The sequence below is a fragment of the Triturus cristatus genome, chromosome 3_1 (genome assembly GCF_964204655.1).
Source record: "Triturus cristatus chromosome 3_1, aTriCri1.1, whole genome shotgun sequence".
In the NCBI taxonomy this organism is placed as follows: Eukaryota; Metazoa; Chordata; class Amphibia; order Caudata; family Salamandridae; genus Triturus; species Triturus cristatus.
In genome coordinates this window covers 1,156,886,703-1,156,902,154 of record NC_140583.1, presented here as the reverse complement: position 1 = coordinate 1,156,902,154, position 15,452 = coordinate 1,156,886,703, and the positions used below count along the sequence as shown (strand labels likewise).

Sequence of the window (15,452 nt, the reverse complement as noted above, 5' to 3'; positions counted from 1 at the left end):
GGGCTGGGCTACTTTGCAGGCCAACTTTATTATTTGCGCAGGAGCGCTGGTTTTATTATTTTGGTTCTCACATACAAAAGCTCTGACTGGCCTGGACTGTCCTAATGTGCAGGCGTCTTACAAGCCTGTTTTATCTTCGTAGAAGCCTTGTTTCTCGTTCCTAGCCACAGGCACACAGGAGTGTGTTTGGGTGGCTACTCTGCAGGTCAACCTTATTATTTGCGCAGGAGCGCTGGTTTTGTTTCTTATTTTGGTTCTCACACGCCGGAGCACTTCGCCGTACGCCCATGAGCAGATTGGTTACTGGCGCAGGAGTGCTGGTTTGTCGTTTGCCACGGATGTCTCCACGGGTCTCACGACTGAGGTAATCCCGTAGTCAAGTGGGTCTGACAATCCTTAGAGCGGTAGGGAGGTTGGGAATGCATTGAAGTGACAGTTGTTCCCTTATCACCCTATACAGACCAGCGTCAAGGAAGACTCCAGAGACGTAGTGAGACCCCCAGACTTATTAACTGTACTTCTCCTTGTCTGGCTTCTACCCCTGGTACCCCCTCTATCCTAGTCAGTATTCACGCGTTACTAGGGTAAGGTGGGAGACGGTGGTGGTAGTTCATGTCACCGCTGCAGGATCGCCTCACAAGTAGAAGGTAAGACTTGGGGGACTCTGACAAGAACAGAGCAACTTAATTGATGTCTGTAGACTCTGTAATCCAACTTTAAGAGAATACTCCTTTTTTTCTCCACCACATCAGACACAATCCAGAATTGACCATATTACACGTAATGTCTCCCAATCTTTGCTCTCAGCAGATATAGGGCCTATCCTCATTTCTGACCATGCTCCCGTTGCGATTCAACTAGATATCCTCTAACAATCCACATCCCAAAAAAGATGGCGTTTTAACAACTCCTTACTTCTTGATCCCAACTTTAATGCCTCTTTTACTACTTTTGTATAATAATAATCAACTGGAGAGCTGCGATTTTGCACAATCTGGGATGCCTTCAAAGGTACCGCCTGAGATTTCATCATGAGGTATTCGTCCATTAAACGTAAATCTTTTAAATTAATACACAACACACTTCTCACTAAAATCAAGACATTAGAACACGCATTATACACCTCTAAAACAAAGACCTCTCTAGAAGATCTTATAAACGCAAAGATAGCTTTCAATAAATCTTCGACTGAAAGTGCCTCTTTATTTTTAATGAAGACGAGCACGAAATACTATGGTGGCCAAAATAAATCAGGCATTTTTTTATTGATAATAAAGTTTATTGGTTTTGAGAGAACAAATCACAAAAAACATTGGCAGTAAAATCAAGCACAATGATTGAATAGACACATATGAAATAAGGACGACAGAGGCACTTTGAGAATGAATAAAAACACACTTGCCTATGATCCTTCTTGTACAAAAAGCACATGTGCCCCCTAGGGCCGTAGGTTGAACCACTTGCCCCATATATAAATCAGGCAAATTATTAGCCAACTATCTTAAGATCAAGCAAAACAGGTTTCACATCGATTCCATTATAGCTGATAATCAAACACCAAAGTATAAAGACTCCGAAATTCTTCAGGAATTTGTCCATTTTTACGAATCCCTTTACACACCAGAAACTATACCTTCGGATACCGCCATTCTTCAATACTTTTCCACTATCTAGATACATGATGATCCCTTTCCTAATATGGATACTCTGGAATCTGACATTACACAGGACGAATTAATCGCTGCACTTAGGACTCTCAAAAAGGATAACGCCCCAGGTCCTGACGGTCTTACAGTGGAATTTTTCTTGCACTTCACCCAATTGCTTATTCCGCACCTACACTCTCTCATCTCCTCTTTTACTTCCTCTTGTAACTCATCAGGTTCTTTCCTGGAGGCTTACATTTGTTTAATACCGAAATATGGCAAATACTCCAGATATTGCAAAAATTATAGACCCATCTTGTTTGTTAATGTGGATTATAAGATTTTTTCGAAAATGCTAGCCATACGATTAGAACCGCTTCTCCCTCTACTGCTCGGCAAGGAGCAGTCAGGCTTTGTTAAAGATCGCAGCATTACAGATAATACACGGTTGTTCTTCAGTATTTTATCCAGGATGTCCCACCACTCAGATTCACTAACTGCAATTGCCCTTGACGCGGAGAAAGCCTTCAATAGAGTCTCATGGCCATTTATTTTCCACGCTCTTCAGTGATTCAGCTTTGGCCCAAAAATGATATCCCTGATTGCCTTATTATATTCAGAGCCTAAAGCAGCCATTTCCGCCAATGGTCTTGTATCTCCTTATTTCACTCTTCACAGAGGTATACGCCAAGGCAGTCCTTTATCTCCTTTTCTTTTTAATCTAGTGTTAAAACCTTTTCTTTCTCGTTTGCGACAGAATCAATCTATCATAGGTTTTATGTCCGAATCCCAACACATAAAACTAGCAGCCTATGCTGATGATATTTTAGTTTTCCTCTCTAATCCACATCTTCACTCCTTGCTTTTCTACAAGAGGTTGATGCCTATAGTTTCTTATCAGGGTATAAATTAAATACTGACAAGTGTGAGATTATGACCCTAACTAAATACACATTTAAAGAAGATTGTCAGATCTCCAACTTTACATGGAACTCCAAGCATATAAAATATCTCGGCCTTTTGTTCTCTCCCTCCATAGTCACATCTATTTCTCTCAACTTAGAGAAATGTATAGATAAATTAAAATCGCTCACTGCAAGGTGGCATCCACTTCATCTCTCCTGGTGGGGTCGTTTAGACACCATCAAAATGATGCTCATTCCTATAGTTCTTTATATCATCTCTAATATACCAGTACCCATTCCATCCAAACACTTTTACAAGATTAATTATTTATTGACTACATTCTTATGGAACAGCAAGAAACCAAGGATGGCATTTCAAAAACTAACAAGACCAAAATCGGAAGGTGGCGTTAATTTTCCCCACTTTTCCAATTATCATAAAGCATTTTAATTGAAGCAGTTATCACATTGGTTTTCAGACCATACATCCAATAGACCATTATGGGTCAACCTTGAAGCCTCATTTATAGAACCTTTTTCATTTCAAGAATATCTTTCCTTTACTCGTAAGCCCCAAAACAAACTTACACCAGGGATCAAACATTCATGTAAATTACTGCAAGCCACCTTTCCTCAAATCTCACATGATCTTAATACTTTTCTTAACTCCACAATTTGGCACAACAATCATATATTAATGAAAAATAAACCGATATACTGGAAAACTTGGAGAAACAAAGGCCTAATATGGGTACACCAGTTATATGACTGTCAGGATGTGCTCCCTGTCCCCCTCGAGACGCCCCAGACTCACCTATTTCGCCATCCTCTTCTCCCTTGCAGCCCCCAGACTTCGGGAACTCGGGTGGTGACATTGACGTGGCTGTATTCCCCGGGCTCTGGCCCTTTAACAACGTGCCCGCCTCTTTGTCAGGAGACCCCGCCCCCTCAGACGTTTCAGGACTGGATTCGCCGCCTTGGAGGGTGTGGGATTACAACGCGGTATTGGAAGTAGACGCGAGGAGGACGCCGAAAAAGGAACCCGGAGCTGAAGACGAACGCATGGTGGAGAAGCCGGTGGAGCCGTCTCCAGACGAAGGACGTCACACCGAGGAGCCGGGAGACCTGACCCACGCTGCGCCCCGCCACGGTCCCGAGGAATCCTGGCAACCCGTCCAGCGGGACAAGTGCTATATACTGGACTGCTCTCAGAGATCAAGATACCGGACTTTTTTGTACAATAAAAGAATACCCCTTGCATTTCACTCTCGGGTCCCGTGCCTCATTGAACACATCCCGACAATGACCAAGGCATACCCCCCCACTTTTCACAAGCACAGGAATTGTATCATTTACTGGCATCTTTCAAGCACAAATTGTTAACTTGCCAATTGCGGTTTCAGGCGCCTCCGCTCAATTTTCACATACACCCTCTTTACCCTCCACCCCTCACAACACTTGGATCAATTTTCTCCAACTACACCTGAAGACCTCTACCATTTATTCCCGCTTATCACAATTACCCATGAACAGAGATAAGTCTAAAATAGAACTCTTTTGGGAGACTGACCTGGGAGTTGATTGGCCCATCTCTTTTTGGAGCAAAATATGGCTAAAAATAAGAAAATCCTCTAGAGCAGCAAGCACCACTCAAACAATGTTTTTCATCTATAACAGACTGCTCTTTACTCCCACACATTTACATAGGATACATGCCAATAGTCCTAGTTCATTTTGGTCATGTTCTGCTGACCTGAAACACATGTTATTTGCATGCCCGAATGTCTTTACGTTTTGGGAACAGGTCTGCTCTCAAATTACTACCATTTTCAAAACCAAAACTCCCCTATCCTTTATTAATATTTTGCTAGGCAGCTTGTCTCCTGACTGGCAAAGTAGTCACTCACGACTCCAAATCATTGATTTACTATTAGCCGTTGCATTTCAGCAGATAACAAAGAATTGGAAAGACACCTCCAAATTATCATATCTCGCCTGGTGGTATGCTATTTGTCACAACCATCCAATTTTACTTACCACAAAACGACTACATCTTTGGGCTCCTGTCACACACTTCTTCGATGATAGTGCAAAAAAAACCTTTACTCCCCAACCTTCATTCCAAGAAGTTGCTAAGCCTCCTTGACTTCCTTTTTTTTGTACTAGAATTGTTTAATATTCCATTTTAATACTATGTATATGATACCATATGGAAAAACATTACACCTTCCTTTTGTTCTTTATTGCTGTTTAATATGAACCAGCCTCTCTCCGCCTTTCGATTTATTCACCTTCCAACATGTTTTTTCTTCTTCATTCCAATGTAATAATATATTACTAATGCCCTTCATTTATTTATCTCTCCTTTAATTGATTATATGTACAAAGTAATGTTGAACAACTGATTCTTTTCAATAAACTTATTTTTGAAACTTAAGATCTTTATGACGTAGTACAGGCATTTAATGGTTACACTCGGAAGAATAGTGATGTGTAATACAGGGCTCCGTGTGTTGCATGATCATTTACATGTACCCGGGCTGGGGAGGCTGCTCCAACTGCAGACAAGATAGGGGATTATGTAAACCCTGCAACCCGAAAGAACTGAGAGTGCTCTTCTGTAGAGCTTGCTCTGGTCCAACAAACTGCTTGTGCATGCCACGTGTGCCTCAGTCAAAGTGAAAAATCGATGGTCGGCGTATGTGGAGTCAAAGTGCCACTCCCACCAGTGCCAGGCCTGTGAAGAAAGTGAAGGCCTTACAGAAAGTTTGTTTGACGTTGGCTAGTAATTTGCTGGTAAAGTCAAGACAAGAGATACTGGGCCACAGACTAACACAGAGCAGTCATCATACAGTACGACAACACTAAAGTCAGCTGCTAACAATACAGTGAAAACAACTCCTCTGCCCAAAATGTACTTAATCTGGTGCTAATACGTCACCGATGAGATAAAACTTGATCCTACAAACAAAATGTCCTCCCAAAATGTACTTAATCTGGTGCTAATACGTCACCGATAAGATAAAATTTGATCCTACAAACAAAATGTCCTCCCAAATGTGATACATACAAGTAGATTAAAAAAATATATAACATTTATTTATAAAATTTGATCAAAGCAGTACAAACAACACAAAGATCAATGTCACAAAAATTAACATCATGAGTCACACACACTCATTCTACCAACCTATCACACAACCACATACTCACACAGACTCAAACTTCCAATCGAATAACAGTTCATTGGATCAGAGTAACAGTCAATAGGCGATGCCAAGAGTGTTCCCCAAACTATATTAACAAAATGCGATGTCAGAATAAGAAAGACAACTGTACATGAGGGATATACAATCCTCAATTTTTCACACAGTTCAAGATTACAACTTTTTTTCCAGGAGGGAGATAGATATGGGGGAGATACGGGGGCTCTCTGGGTCACACCTTCATCAGGATGAAGTAAGGGAGAGTGGGACTCATGAAGGTAAATACCTGGAAAAATGACAAAGGTGTATATATATATATATATATATTATCTACTGGCGGTCGCCAGTAGATAGTTATAGTTAGGACCGTGTTTCCATAGGAAATCTCAAAATTCTATTTTGAATAACTTTGGCGCCGGTTGACGAATCCTCGTGAAATTTTCAAAACTAATGGGGCGCTCCGCTCAGCTCCTACCCTGAAAGTCTCGGGGGTATTCGTCAAGCGGGGGCCGAGAATAAAGGGGGGTCCCAAAACGCGTTTTCCCCATGCATTTTCCCATAGGACCTTTAGTCGAAGGTACAGCCCGAACGGCTGAACAGAATTACTTGAAATTTGGCAAAGAGGTAGTCCTTAGGTCAGGGATGTGCCTTTTGCATACATGGAGTCAATCTGTTCAGTAGTTCCTGAGAAAATTGCAGTTAAAGTACATAAATATCTATAGCCGCGCACCGTGCGCGAGCGTAATTCTGATTGGTGGTTACATGTCAGTCAACGTTCGAATCGGTCGAAATCAGGAAGTGTTGGCCGCCATTTTGTTTGTTTTGAGTGCGAGAGTAAAAAAGAAAGGTGGCGAACGTGAAAAGGGGGCAGGGTAGAGAGTTCCTGACCCCCTAGCCGTTGTCAGGGGGTCCCTGAAGGACCCCGAAGGCAGAAGAAAACATTGTAATTTTATTTTTTTTTAATCGCGGGGTGCGCTCACGGTGCACGCAGCGTGCGCACACGGTGAAAAACCATTAAAAAAAATAAATAGTTTAATACGTAGTTTATTGTAAAATAAATATATAAAAAATATAATAATAAATACATAACTTAGCATTTAAAAAACCGTACAAATTCACTGAAAAAACCATAGGTTTCACACACGTTATAGTTAGGAATTAGCATTTAAAAAACTTTGCAAATTCACTTAAAAAACACATTAACGGCAAGCATTGGTGGTTAGTCGGCTGATAGACTTCATGGGTGGAACAGGTTCCGACCTCATGGATACATATCAGAGATAACAGGCGGTGTGGAGGTTAGAGAGGTGACAGCCGCGAGGATATGCTACATAGAAACCTAAGGCCACTAAGACTAAATGGTCACAAGGCAAGAAAAGATAAAATCACGGCCAACGAGGCGGAGATCCGGATTCCTTGGTTAGGTATCCAGCACAAATCAGCACAGCAGCGCGCTTACCTCAAACAGATCTCTACCGCTGAGTGCGTGAACCAGGGTCCAGAGGGCGTGTAGATCCTCCCGCCAGTGATGTCCGGCGGCCTGGAATAGTCGTACGATTCCAGATGGGAGTTTAAATGCAAAAAACCGCGCGAGAACCCCGAACCAAGGGAGATGTCCTAATCCACGGGTGAAAAACATGGAGAAAGGACTACAGAATTGGCTCGGGGGCTAAAAGGACGTGCACCATATTGGAGAAGGGGAGTAAAACGATAATAACAAACCTCAACTGGTCTGGGGAAAAGGAGAGAGTGGGCCAGGGGACAGAAGTCTTCTATGCCGCCTCATAAAACGGATGTATCAAATGCAGCCAAAAAATGAAATAAAAACAATAGAGAAAATGCCAGAATGGACAGAATAAGAGGTCAGGCCAGAGTCCGAGGATACAATATGGACTCTGCAGGACATGGATAAAGGTGAGCAGGCGTAGGACAAAGGTCCGGCGGTCGTACACACATAATAGAAAGGCGCAATGAGAGGCCAGTGAGGGGGCCCATAGGGTGACCAATAAGGGCCTAAACAGTGAGCCCAGACTGGCAGATGATCACGAAACAAGTCAATCCGGGAGGTAGAAGCGCAAGGGATCCAAAAAAGGGGGGGTGACAGAAGAAAGCCTAAAACCCAAACGCCCATTATGATAAGGTTCAGGAAAGAACATACATATGCAGAGGGGGCTCAAAGGTGAACTGTGAGAGATTAAAACATTGCATTCTCCCATGGTAGGTTTTCATTGAGTCCCTTTTCTTTTGATTTGAGGGTGAAAATCAAAAAACCTCTCTCTTCTTACGTACGGCAGTGATGTCTCTATCAGCTTGCGGTTGGACTTTCTCCAGAATAGACGATTTAAGGCCACTTTCAACATGGGCCGCCTTGATCCAATGGCTGACCAGGGGAGCAGCACGCTTCATGAGCTTGATATTGGAGTTTTGCTCTCCAATCCTTAATCTACATTCTCTGCCGGTTTCACCAATGAAGGCCAAATTGCAGGGACATAGAATGATATGCACGATGTTTGACGTGCGGCAGTTGGTCATTTCCGTAAGAAAGACCGCCCGGTCAATAATTTGAATGTTGTTACTAACAATGGCATTGGAGCAGGCTTGGCATGATCCACATCGGTGGTTGCCTTTGATAGGCTCACCTCCTGTGATGGATTTCTGACAGAAAGAGTCACGTTCCCAGCTTTATGCTCTGACATGGAAATTGCTAAGGTTTTTGTTCCTCTTAAAGGCAAAGAGGGGTTTTGGAAGTTTATGTTCATCTTCGCCAATATTGAGGAGATGCCATTGCGAGTTTATGACCTGGCGTACCTTGTGGTCAAAGTTGGAGTCCTTGGTAACACATACAAGTTGGTCAGTTTTCTCTGAGATTTGGGCAAGAACATGGCTTCTCGGTTGCAGTACCTAGCTCTTTTTAGGTCATCCTTAATCAATCTGGCAGGGTATCCTCTAATCAAAAGCTTCTGCCTTAGGATTTCTGCTTGTTTGAGGAAATCGGCCACGTTGGTAAAGTTTCTTCGAATACAAAGGAACTGGCTACAGGGTATACCCTCTTTTTGGCATTGTGGATGGAAACTGCTGAATTGTAATAAGGTGTTTCTAGCCGACGGCATGGTATACAGTGTGACCTGAAGATGAGCGTTACAGTGCTCGACCCATACATCTAAGAATTCCACCTTGATGTTGCTAGAATGTGCGGTAAATCTTAGGTTGGGCTCGGCTGCATTGATCCAGTGAGTAAACTCATCGAGTGTCTCCTGGTTGCCCAGCCAGATGAAAAAGATGTCGTCGATAAATCGCGACCATGCTCGGACGTTTTCAAAGAACTGAGCCATTTCATTGTATATGTTTCGTGTCTCAAAATCCCCCATGTATAGACAAGCTATACTTGGGGCACAGGTGGCGCCCATACTCACGCCCTGGACTTGTTGGTAATAATTACTATTGAATAAAAAAAATAATTCCCCAAGCACGATTTCCAAACACCGTAAGATGAAAGCCGAGTTTGTGATAGCAGGGTCCGATTCTAGGATTTCCCAAAGCACTCTAATGGCCTCTTTTTGGGGGATGTTAGTGTACAAGGACTCTAGGTCCATAGTGACCAATAATTCATAGTTGTTATTGTATGGGAGATTTTCAATCTTGGAGATAAAGTGGCCAGTATCCCTCACGTATGAGGGCAGTCAGTCAGTCAGTCAAAAAGTAACTTTATTTGGTTTTCACAAACCATAAAGCATATAAAACACATTTCATATTAAAAACATTTTCAGTTCATAAAAGTCTACTTGGTTCTTTTTATGGCAGCGTGCCTTCAGTTTTTGCCCACTTTTGAAAGTAAGCTTTCTACTACTATCATAAATTTTATCCCCCTGCATATTAAAATGTTTGAAGCGGCACCCATCCAACTTGTTGCCGCCTGTCTGCAGGTGCGGATTTTAAATCATTAAAAGCTGTTCTCAGCATCTTCCTTCTTTCTAATTTTACTATTTCACAGACACACAGTATATGGCTCAAAGTTTTGCTATAATAACCACATAAACGACATGCCTTTGCTTGATCCTTGTTTTTCCAGGAGGGTACTAAGTCTAATGTGCAATGATCTCCAAATCTGTATGCCATGAACCTCCTTTTTAAGGACAATCAGAAGTGAGCTGCTAGGTAGGGTTGAGGTGTTAGCCGTGTATAAGAGTTTATTATGACCCATGCATGGCGGCGTCTCGCTAATCCCCTTTTGTCCTCCACGAAAGATAATGCTTTTGCTTTGTTTTTGCAAGCTATTTTAAATGTGGCCTTTTCCAACTTGCTGTTCCAAAGCCCCTCAAGCTCTAATTCTTCCAGAGCTATCCTCAATTGGTCCCCCCACGAGTTTGGGATTCTTTGCTCTAGTTGTTGCTTTATTTCCAACCAGCATAAATTATTCAAAGTTCCCAGTTCTGCTGCTCTGAGTTTCCAGCATAAGTTTACCATGGTTGCCTTCCTTTGGAATACTTGATTCTGTAGTCCGAATTCCAAACAGATTTGTGCTGGAGAGGAACCTTTAAAGAGAATAAATACCGTTTTGTAAACCTTGGTTTGTAGCTTATTTAAGATGTTACTTTCTTGGCCATGGGTTTCCAGGCCGTAGGACAGGGTCGGTAGCAGTTGGGCTGCCATAATTTTTAAAAGATGCCCATGTGAAGGGCTTTCCAGTTTCTTATATAGTTGTTTATAAGCAAATATTAAGGATTGAGCTTTTGATGTAATCTCCTTTTTCTGCTCCACCATTGACAGATTTCTTGCCATTTTGATGCCCAAGTATTTATAAGATCTTGTCTCTTCTATTTGAGAGTTCTTAATGAAACATTTATAGTTTCCTTGTCTTGGGCCCGCTAGTCTTACCACCTTGGTTTTTGATTTATTCAATTCCAAACCTTGAGCGTCCAAGTAATCTATTAGTTTATTTATTGCCCTTTGTAGCCCAATCTAAGTCTGGCTTACCAAGACAATGTCGTCTGCATACTGTAAGTATTGAACCGGCTCCTTTGCCAAATTTGGTGGTTGTCCGTTTATTTGTTCTAACTGGCGATTCAAATCAGCTAGATATAAATTAAATAAACCTGGAGAAAGGACACAGCCCTGTTTTAATCTATTTGTGATGTTTATTTTTGAAGAGACTCTTTGTCCGTCCCCTAATTTTAGTGGCCCATGTTTCACTGTATAATGATTGTATTGCTTGTATCAGTAGTTGTGGCAGTCCCCATGCTTTCAGTTTCTTCCACAATCGGTCCAGCGGCACTCTATCAAAAGCCGCTTTTAGATCTATATAGCAAGCCACTAAAGCTCCCCTTTTCCTTTCAGCCTTTTCCGTCAGAATTGTCAAGGCTGTTAGATTAGTAATGGTGCCCATTCCCCGTCTGAAGCCTGTTTGGAAGTTAGGGATAATATTGTTTTCCTCTATCCACTCTTGTGGATGTTCCAAGATGCATGAAGCATAGAGTTTGGCCTCTACGTCGATCAGGGCGATCAACCTGTAATTCCCGGGTTCTGTTCTAATACCGCTCTTGTAAATTGGGTGGAACAGGTTACCGCTCCAGGATTGCAGGATCTTGTTGTTACGGAACACGTGGTTAAAAAGAGGTGTTAGGTATTTTGCCCAAACTTCCGGGTCTCGTTTGAACAGGGCATTTGGTAGCCCGTTTGGACCTGCTGCTCCTTCCGCTTTCAGATTTTTTATCAGTGTTTTTATACGTTTAACAGTTGTCAAAATTTGGTCATCTCCTTCCCAGCTAAACTGATTTTTACCATTTTCAATATTAATGCTGGTTACCTTGGTGTTAGGTACTTTTTCCTTTACTTTCGGTGACCTTACTGCATCCACCTCTTCTAATCCCAGTTTGGGGTTATACAATTTATCGATGTGTTCTAGCCAAATATTTTCGCTGATTCCGATGGTATTTTGCTTTCCGTGACCTTTCATTAATTTGTTGATTATACCCCAGAATTCTTTACTATTTGGAAGTTTGCTTGCCCACAGCAGATCTTCCCATAACTTTTCTCTGTATTTTCTTTTTTCCACTCTGCATTCCATCTTGTAGTCTTTTCTTCGTTTTTGGATCTTTCCGCTATCTTTTTTTATTCCCATTTTAATTGCTTGCGCGTTTTGTCTTACCTCTTTGGCGATATTTCTTTTTTTGTTTCTCATCTGTGTTGTATACCATGGCTCTTTAATAAACCCGTAATTACCTTTGGATACTATTTTTGCTGGGAATTTGTCCAGCAGTAATTCACATAGTTCCTCCCAGTTACTTGATGTTGAACTGCTAACTCCTCAGCATTCTTTATGTGTTCGTTCACCATATCCATTATCTCATCCATGATGGCTCCTCTCCATTTAAGCTTCCTTAAGTTATATATTTCAGGCCACACAACTAATGAAGCTACAGACTCCTTAAGTTTAATATTTAAGTCTAGGACTGTCTCTTGAGGGAAATGATCACTCTCTGGTCGTATTAAGATACGGAACTTGTCTACCCGGGACATTAGCTCTTTGCTGATTATCGTATAATCTATAATTGATTGTTTTTTTCCACAGGAAAAGGTGATACCGGCTGGTTGATCTCCCTTCGTGTTTCCATTTAGGATGACCATGCATAATTTTTCCAGCTTGTTTTCTATCTTTTGATTGTTGTTCTTGTTCTTATTCGTCTTTTCTCCTGTCAGATTGTGATTAAAATCCCCTGATATTATCATCTCATGATATTGATGTGTAACTTGAAGTGTTTTTATTAGGTTTATTAGGGTAGACAATTTCTCCTCTTTTTTGTCCTTATTTGGATGAATATAGATATTTAGGATTATTAGTTTGTCTCCAACTCTTTCTCCTTGTACCGGAACATTTTCTTCTACTTTTATTATTTGGATCCAGTTTTCTCCGGAATCCATTTCCTCCGATTTCCAGTCAATTTCCGTTGCCATGTATGTGGACAGACCCCCTCTTGGATGCCCATACTTGGATGTTTTTTACGCCATTATATGGAATTCTTCGTATCCTGCCAAGTGCTTTGGTGAAGTGTTCCATGTTTCTTGTAACAGGATAACTTTAAAATTACTTAAATAGGTAAGGGTTTCTTGATCTTGTTGCATTTCGTTAAAACCATGAACGTTCCAAGAGCAGATCGTGAACTTTTTCTCCTTTTAATTTACTGCCTTATTGTTTTGTGCCCCCCTTACCGAGGTGTTATCATCAGGAACGATGTAAATTCAAAGTGTAGGGTAGCCAAGACCATTCGTGAATTCCATCTGACTGGATGGTTGTTTGTCTGTCCATAGCGATTTGCACTCCGGTTCCCCTGCGTGTTTCTTGATTTGGTGATGTACTTCTGGCTCCTTTTAGGACCATTGAAGACTTTCCCTTTATGTTTTGCAACCTGGAAACCTCGTCATTTATTAGCGGGTATGGATATTTTATTAACGGTGGATAAGATATAATTATGCCCCAAGTTGCGAAGATCTCCCTAGTGGCGAAGATCCGTTCCGTTGTCTCAATCGACGCCCATGTAGTGCTACTAACTTCCAAATCCATCTCCATGTTAATTTGCACGAATTCTAGTGCCAATAGATCAGATGATGGCCCTTAATTTCGGAATTTCTCCAAAAAGTCTCATTATGTTACCCCTATTTAGGATATCGTTTTTTCCCTTTGTTTGATACTCCGGCTTAAAGATTAATTTACAGCCTGTTACTTCTGGATTTGGTTGGGGTTCTTGATTTCCTTTTAGTTCCCTTTTTTCCCTTATCCTTTCCCCCGCCTTAGTGTTGATCATGAGCTCGATTGTGGGCCGTCCTTTTGAACTTAAATTCGGCGTTTTATCTTCCTCTCCGCTTTGCCTTCTATTTTCCTCCTTTGTTTTGAACATTTTGGCTGTACTGATCTGTCACAATTGTTGGTTCTCCGCTAATATTTTACACGTCCGTCCTTTTTTATCCAGGATGATAGATAGCTGGATGTCAGAACTTGACGCTCCTTCAATGTTCATCCCAATACTTTTTTCCCTTTTTAGCGTGGTTGTTTTGTCCTTGTTAGTTATCCATTTAATTTTTTCTTCCTGGTGCTTGATTTTTAAGCCATCATCGTTTTTCGCTTCAGGTACCGTTTTTTGAGACATGTCTTCTGTTACCTGTGGTTTTGTTGTTTGTTTGTTTCTATCCTTTCTTTTCACGTTTTCCGTCTCCTCCTCTATGTGTGTTTGTGTTTTTACTTTTTCAACGGTATACCACTCTTTTATTGCTTTCCTATCTGCAGGTTCTGGTACACTCAGATCGCTTTTCGTGGATTTATTATGGTCCCTCATATTGTCCAATATGGTTGATTCATCGATGGTTTGCTGTATTGTAGGGCCAGTGGCTGCTTGTTCTTAGCGTTTTGTGAAAAGATGGCATAATTTTGTTTTTCTCCCTGCCTAGTTTTTGAATTGACATTTTTCCTGGCTTTTCGTGCTCGTTTGCGTTGTCTTTTGGTTTGATTTTCCAACACACTTGGAGCAGCAGGAGTGTTTTTTTCACTGCGCCTATTGCCCTGCTCTTTTGTTATGTTTGCGTCGTCCTCCATGGAGTTTTCTACATATTCTATACCTTGCCTCATAATTCTTTGTTTTTCAGTCCTTGTAGGTTTACCTGTATTTACTAAGCACGATGTTTCTTCTATTTGTTTTCTTACTTGTGCTGCACTTAGGATCTCGGTCAAAATTTCTGGTAGACAAGTCAGTTTATCTATTATTTTGCTGCACCCGCAGCTATGGTCTAATACTTTGTTATTGTTTTGTCCATCTTTATTTGTTCCATTAGTTATTTGATCTAAAATTATGTCCAGCTTGTTATTAATACTATGTCAAATAAACAAGACCCCCTTGGGTATCTTAGATAGCATACATCCATTCATTCACATTCATTCACAAGAGTCAGGTATTAGCACCAATAGGAGTCCAAAAGGGTAGTTTATATAGAATAATCAGTATATTTATTATGTATCATAAAAACCGTTAAAAAAACATTAAAAACATTTTATCACAAAATCAATAAGGGAGACAAAAAGACTTAGAGGGAAGTACGCAAGCAGCAAAGTCTTATAATGTGAATCTAAAGGGCACTTAGGGATACATCAATCAAAAACTGACAAATTCATAGGTACATATTTCATCAATGTGTCACGTTTTTCTTGTATAATTATATCCCAAGATATTGTTTTTTGTGCCTTAGTGGACCTAGTTCTTTCTCGGTGTCCAGAAGCGTTGTGTAAGTCCTTCCCATACAGTCTGTACAAAAAAGCGACGCGTTTCGGTGGTATCTAATGATTCCCCACCTTCTTCAGGCTAGCACAAATGCTTGTAACACAACTCCCTCAACAGATAATATCTGGAAAGTCAAAAAGATATATATAAAAAAACATATATTTTATATCTATATACACATACACATTTCTCAAATAGATTGTATTTCATGATGATAACTTTTCTTAATTAGATTTTCATGTTTGTGTGATGGGGCAACATACACCCTAACAGCTTGTTATTAATGCCTGCAATATGAGTTGCAATCAGATTCATTAAGTCTACCTGTACGTCCAATTTGTCCGATTGAAAATTTAGTACAGTGATTGCTTGCTGTAGACTTTTTAGTAACGCGTCGCTCCAAGTGGTTGTTTCTTTATTTATTGGTGGTAT

The 15,452-nt window shown here is 40.9% G+C and overlaps 1 long non-coding RNA gene across 1 annotated transcript in view; it reads right to left on the bottom strand.

The window, feature by feature from the left end:
• Positions 1 to 7,318, bottom strand: part of LOC146861676 (uncharacterized) — a 53,242-nt gene extending 45,924 nt beyond the window's left edge. Inside the window, exon 1 of the long non-coding RNA XR_014979298.1 lies at positions 7,217 to 7,318. This is a non-coding gene — a long non-coding RNA (uncharacterized LOC146861676). The remainder of the gene's footprint in view (positions 1 to 7,216) is intronic.
• Positions 7,319 to 15,452: the final 8,134 nt, after the last annotated feature.